The sequence below is a fragment of the Salvelinus namaycush genome, chromosome 29 (assembly GCF_016432855.1).
Source record: "Salvelinus namaycush isolate Seneca chromosome 29, SaNama_1.0, whole genome shotgun sequence".
NCBI classification, from domain to species: domain Eukaryota; kingdom Metazoa; phylum Chordata; class Actinopteri; order Salmoniformes; family Salmonidae; genus Salvelinus; species Salvelinus namaycush.
This window is the reverse complement of record NC_052335.1, coordinates 21,405,797-21,411,796: the sequence shown is the minus strand read 5'-3', so window position 1 is coordinate 21,411,796 and position 6,000 is coordinate 21,405,797.

The window sequence follows — 6,000 nt, the reverse complement described above, 5'->3', positions numbered from 1 at the left end:
TCATTATAATTGTAAACTACTCTATAAGCCACCCAGCACAGTCAGTGAACCAACAGCATCACCTAGGCCTATTAGTTCTCTCCCATACTCATGGATAGAACATTTGGAGCATAGCATACGGTAACCAGTCCATCCAGTATGCGTAATAATATGGTCCACACTCAAAGGTGATTACTGAAAGAAGGGTCCCAAGGACCAGTGCAACAACAACAGAGGCATCACATTCCTCAGTGTCGCAGGAAAAGCACTCACCCACATACTCCTCAAATGCATATGCCCCCTACTTCTGCAAAAACAGAGCTGTGAACAAAGCGGATTCACCCCTAGTCTCTCCACTACCGACCAGGTCTTCTCCCACAGACTTCTTGCAGAAAAGAGAGTTCAGGAAGCCACTATACGTTGCCTAAGTTGACCTAAAGCAGGCTTTTGGCAGGATGCACAGGGAAGCCCTCTGGAAATTCCTAAGGATCCTAGGAGTTTCAGGGAAGCTGACCGGTCTGCTTTTCCTCCTGTACAGGAACACCATCTCTTGAGTTCGGGTCAAATGGCGAACCTCCCCCACCTTTAATATCAACAGTGGAGTTAGACAGGGCTGTGTTCTGGCATCTACCACCTTTAACACAACCATCGACTTCGTAATGGGAAGGACTGTTACCCGAAGCATGTGTGGTACCAGTTAAAGCAGCCTCAGCTTCACTGACCTGGAATATGCGGACGATGTGGCAATCCTTGCCGAGCTCTTGGACATCATACACCAGCTCCTGCTTTTTCCAGTCTCTCTTTTCTCACCCTCCTGGTTTTGACCCTTGCCTGTCCTGACTCCGAGCCCGCCTGCCTGACCACTCTGCCTGCCTCTGACCCTGAGCCTGCCTGCCGACCTGTACCTTTGCCCCCCTCTGGATTGGACCCTTACCCTGGACCTTACATGTCATCTGGACGCATTTGACTCCCCAATACGGACCAACCTTCCGTCTCCTCCCTGGTCAGAGCCTCCTGACTCCGACTGTTTGGTCACCTGGTCAGATCAAACCCACCTTTGGAGCCTGCCCTTATCCTCAAGGAGCCATCCCCCAACTGGCCATGCACAGGAGGAAGACCGAGAGCCAAATGGTCCGACCAGTTGGAGGACGACCTACACAACCTGGGATTCAACACCGTGGAGATCCATTTGTTGAGGCGCTATGCTACAAGGAACGAGCGAAGATGCGTGAGAGTGATTTAGTACTTCCAACTCAAGATGCTGTGTAAAAGATTACAAATTGTCTAATGAAACATTTGGTATTTGTATCTGTTTTAGTACACAGAACATGTGCAGTATATTGGAAAATGGCTTAGAGTTCGTTTAAGGACATAAACCAAATGGATTATGACATTAGTCCTGAGTACAATTATCATTTGTCTGGGACAATGGAGAGGAAATATGTCAGTATCTCTGATGTTTGGATATCTCATCACCACCACTGGCCCAAAGTAGTGGCAATAGCACATTACCTTGTCCTTTGTTATAAATGCCATTTAATCCTAGTCATTTGTGCTGCTACGTCCTTCCCTCCTTCCCTACCTCTTGAACATAATAGTTTGTACCACACTGGGTATTTTTGTCCTGTCCAAAGAAACTTGTGATTGTCTCCTTTCTATCACAATGTGAACATTTTGAGAATCCCTTTTTAATGAACAAAGGGGAAAATTAATGTTGAGGGTCTGGATGGTATCCAGGAACAAGCAGGATCAACATCCTCAGTCTTCTTTCATGTTGCTTTGCAAAAACCTGTCCAGTCCCTATTGTTGGTAAGCACACATACCTCCACTTCCTGTTCAATTTCCTCAGAGGCCTGTCTCCTTTTCTACATGAGTTGCATATGCTACTTTTCATTCTGCTTCATTCTGCTTTATCCGGCTAAATGCCCAAGCTCCCACTGCGCAGGTTTGTACACTAATGGGAAAAGCAGTACCCTCTAAGCATGCTAGACTCATTATCAGTAACCGTGACACTGCCCCCGATAAATCTACTACAACTCACAATATCTCTCTATGATCTCAAATGTCTCTTGAGAGGTATTCATCAGGCTAAGACAGTAGCCTTTCATCTGTACATTTCAATCTACCTATTCAGAGAGAAGAAAAAGTAGAGACTGCATCCCTCGTGTGTGTTTCAGATGCCCAGTAAGAGACGGGAGCCTAAAATCCTAAGGCAAAGTAATGAAACTTTAAGTATTTTTAACTTTAAAACAAGCATTTGTCAGACAAATGTTACTGTATATGTTTCGACATACGGAATAGTTTAGTAAGTAATCACACACCACACAGTCCTCCCTGCATCAAAAATCTTTGACATAATCGGCGTCTCATGTACATAGCCTTATATTGCGAAAATAGCTCACCAATGAAAACAGGCTATATTTTGACATTGGTGGATGTGTTCTTCAACTTGTTTGTTGAATAAGTCCACAGCTGTTAAAGGGGTGCTATGTTATACCCAGCTTGTTGTAATGGCCTCTGAAAGTAATTTGTAGCCTACAGTCCACACTAATCTACTGGATCTAGTAACTAACAAACATGTTCTGTAAAATGTTCAAAGAGTAATATGAAAACAAACATGTCAAGGGTTTAAGGGTTTGCATTCTGGTTAGCCCATATTGGTGTAATTGCTTGTGAATTGTATCTTGTGATCAAAACAAATCAAACTTTATTTGTCACATGCATTGAATACACCAAGTGTAGAACTTACCGTGAAATGCTTACTTTACAAGCCCTTAACCAACAGTGCAGTTCAAGAAGAGTTAAGAAAATATTTACCAAATAAACGAAAGTAAAAAACAATAAAAGTAACACAATAAAATAACAACAACAAGGCTATATACAGGGGGTACCGGTACCAAGTCAACGTGCGGGGGTACAGGTTAGTTGAGGTAATTTGTACATGTAGGTAGGGGTGAAATGACTATGCATAGATAATAAACAGCGAGTTGCAGCAGTGTACAAAACAAATGGAAGGGGAGGGTTGTCAATGTAAATAGTCCGGTGTCCATTTGATTAATTGTTCAGCAGATATAGGCTACTGTGGTGATGGATACTGGGGCAAACTGAGGACTGTAGTCATTATGGTCAGGTAAGCTTTAGCTATTGCTACGAGTGCAAATCCAGATCTAGTTTAAACACCAGATTTAACTGGTTCTGATCATCAATCACAACATACCCACTCGGCACAGATGTCAACTCAACATGTTTCCCACATTGGTTCAACGTAATTGAATTGAAATGACATGGAAACAACGTTGATTCAACTAGTGTGTGCCAAGTGGGTAATGATAATCAGAAACCATTTTTTTCCTAAATTAGATTTGAATCAGTTACCAGTGAGTAACAGTTTCCACTTGGCAGTCTGTTCTGCTCTGTCCTCCTACTGTCTACACTACAGCCATCCAACTTATCACTTGCTTTGGGAATAGAAATAATATGTTACTATGATTTGGGGGGTCTTGTTTCTTTTCATTTGCACAAGAAGCCAGGTGGTGTATGTACAGGAGGATCTTGAACCAAATGGCTACATTCATTTTGTTACGCAAGAGAGAGGTTGACTTTGGGCCTTACCCAGTGACTCTGAGCCATTCATCACACATTACCTCTGGTTATTTCACTCTGTTCCCTCTGCGAGAGCAAGTGTATAACTGCGTACAGACCTTTCCCGAGGAAATTACTGCTATGGCGAATATGTACAGCATTGCTAAAAGAATCTTGCGCAAGTGATTCAATCGCAAGCATATTAGGTATCTGAAAAATAATGTAGGACTCGCCATTCTTAGAATACTCCTGGCTTGATTTTCGAGATTTGGATCTTGTCATGGTAAACCAGGACCCAACTGGCCAAATATAGACTAACCAGCATTGCCAACGCACCGACCAGGCTGCATTGTTAGTGGATGCTGATGTGGAAGAAACTACACAGAACATTATTTAGCGAAATGTGGAAATAATTTGTGTGCCAGTACAATTAGCTATTACATTTCTCTGCCTGCTACATAGTTTCTTTATTATGACCTTTCAGAGAATAAAAAGCTGTCAAAAACTGTCATTTTAGCCTCACCAGTTTTATGATAGTTCCAGTCCTGTCCATCTAAATCCAAGTGTCTTGTTTCATAGGCAGTGGCTTGAACTGGCTTATAATACTTAAATTAACTTGGACACCTTTCATGTTACAGAAACCACTGTACTGTAGTTACCTGCCCCTTCACTTTACCATAATCTGTTCTGAGACCCTGTTTTTCTGCTCAGTGCTTCCTTCTCTGTGTCTCTCCCTGCCTCAGGCTCCAGTTGTTTGGGACAAGGAAGCTCATGAACCATATGCCTAATGTGCTGCTCACAGACTTCAAAAGCAAAAATGTCTGGGACACAGCTTTTCGCAATCAGTGGTTTATGTGCCTTGAAATAAAGGCACGTACAAATATGAATTGACGCTCTCTGTGTGTGTGTGTGTGTGTGTGTGTGTGTGTGTGTGTGTGTGTGTGTGTGTGTGTGTGTGTGTGTGTGTGTGTGTGTGTGTGTGTGTGTGTGTGTGTGTGTGTGTGTGTGTGTGTGTGTGTGTGTGTGTGTGTGTGTGTGTGTGTGTGTGTGTGTGTGTGTGTGTGTGTGTGATGAAAAGATAAAAAAGTATGAGTTTAAGGACCAATTCAGACATTTGAAAATGGTCAAAAGAAACTAAAATATCTTCTTAGCAAAGAGACATTTCTCAAGCTAGAATTTAGCTAGGAGTAGTCTGAGTGGGGAGAGGAATACTAAAAACAAGCTGTTATTGGCAGAGAGGTTTGGTCTCTAATTATTATTGGTGTCTAATTTAATTTACCAACTGGTGATGTCACCAAGCAGGCCTAAACATCCCACCAAAACAGGCTGACATTTCAGGTAGTCTTTTGAAACAGCTCCTACACTAAAAGGGTATTATCATCATATTCACAATTTCACAGTATTATTCCAACCTCCTAGTGTGGAAATATATATATAAATATATAAAACACAGATAAATCACATTTTTTAGAGGACTGGGCCTTTAAATTGAATTAAGTGATGTTTTATGGCTGATACTATGGTAAGAACCCAAGAATGCTTTTAGCTTTCAGTGTTTGGTAATCTGGTTAAAAGTTTCAACAATTATTTAACTTTTCTTATTATGTCAGTTCATTAAACAATTTACCAATATTAACACATAGTTCAGATACATTTCTTTTTACCTTGTGTTTTGAGTCCTTTTCCATGGGAGGAAACCCTGGGGTCAAATGCTCCCATGCTCTGGCACCCCACATTTCAGCACAGACATCCTGCTATGGCTTCAGTTATGGTGGACACTTCCAAGGCACTTCCCTAATAGATTGGGCATGGTGCTGTGTGTTTGTCTAACTGACAGTAAAAGTACATTGGCACAAACATACTTTGACTCAGCGCAAGTCCACATGTTCATTAGACATGCTTAGAGGAGCTTTCCCGTGTTTAATATAACCACAGTGCGACGGCCTCAGAGGCCGCCACAGATCGACGGCCTCTGTGGCAAAATTCTAAGAAAATGGATTGGGTATGAATCTAATTGTAACCGCAAAGAAAGCTGAGACACCTTTTGAAATCTGCTACTCTTTTTTTTTAAAGATCTGCTACTCTTGCCATTTAAAATGTGAAGTATCCGATTGTTTTCCTTTATTTCTGCTTATATAAACAGTTGGGAGCGGGTAGACAGCTCAGGAAACATGACTGAGCATAATATCCGCACTCACTATGGAGCTGCACGGTAAAGAACATCTGTGGATACAATTCACATGTAGCACACATCCTGACTTTAGTTTCCACTGAATGATATGAGATCTCACACATTTTTTTCCCACACACATGTGGAATGGCTGGATTTACCCTTACTCTCCATGCTCTATTTGAGTCTGATCTGCTTGAAGGGATGAAATATGATGTTCTGTTTCACCAATAATCCTGGCCGCTGCCAGCTAGCAACAGGTGGGATAT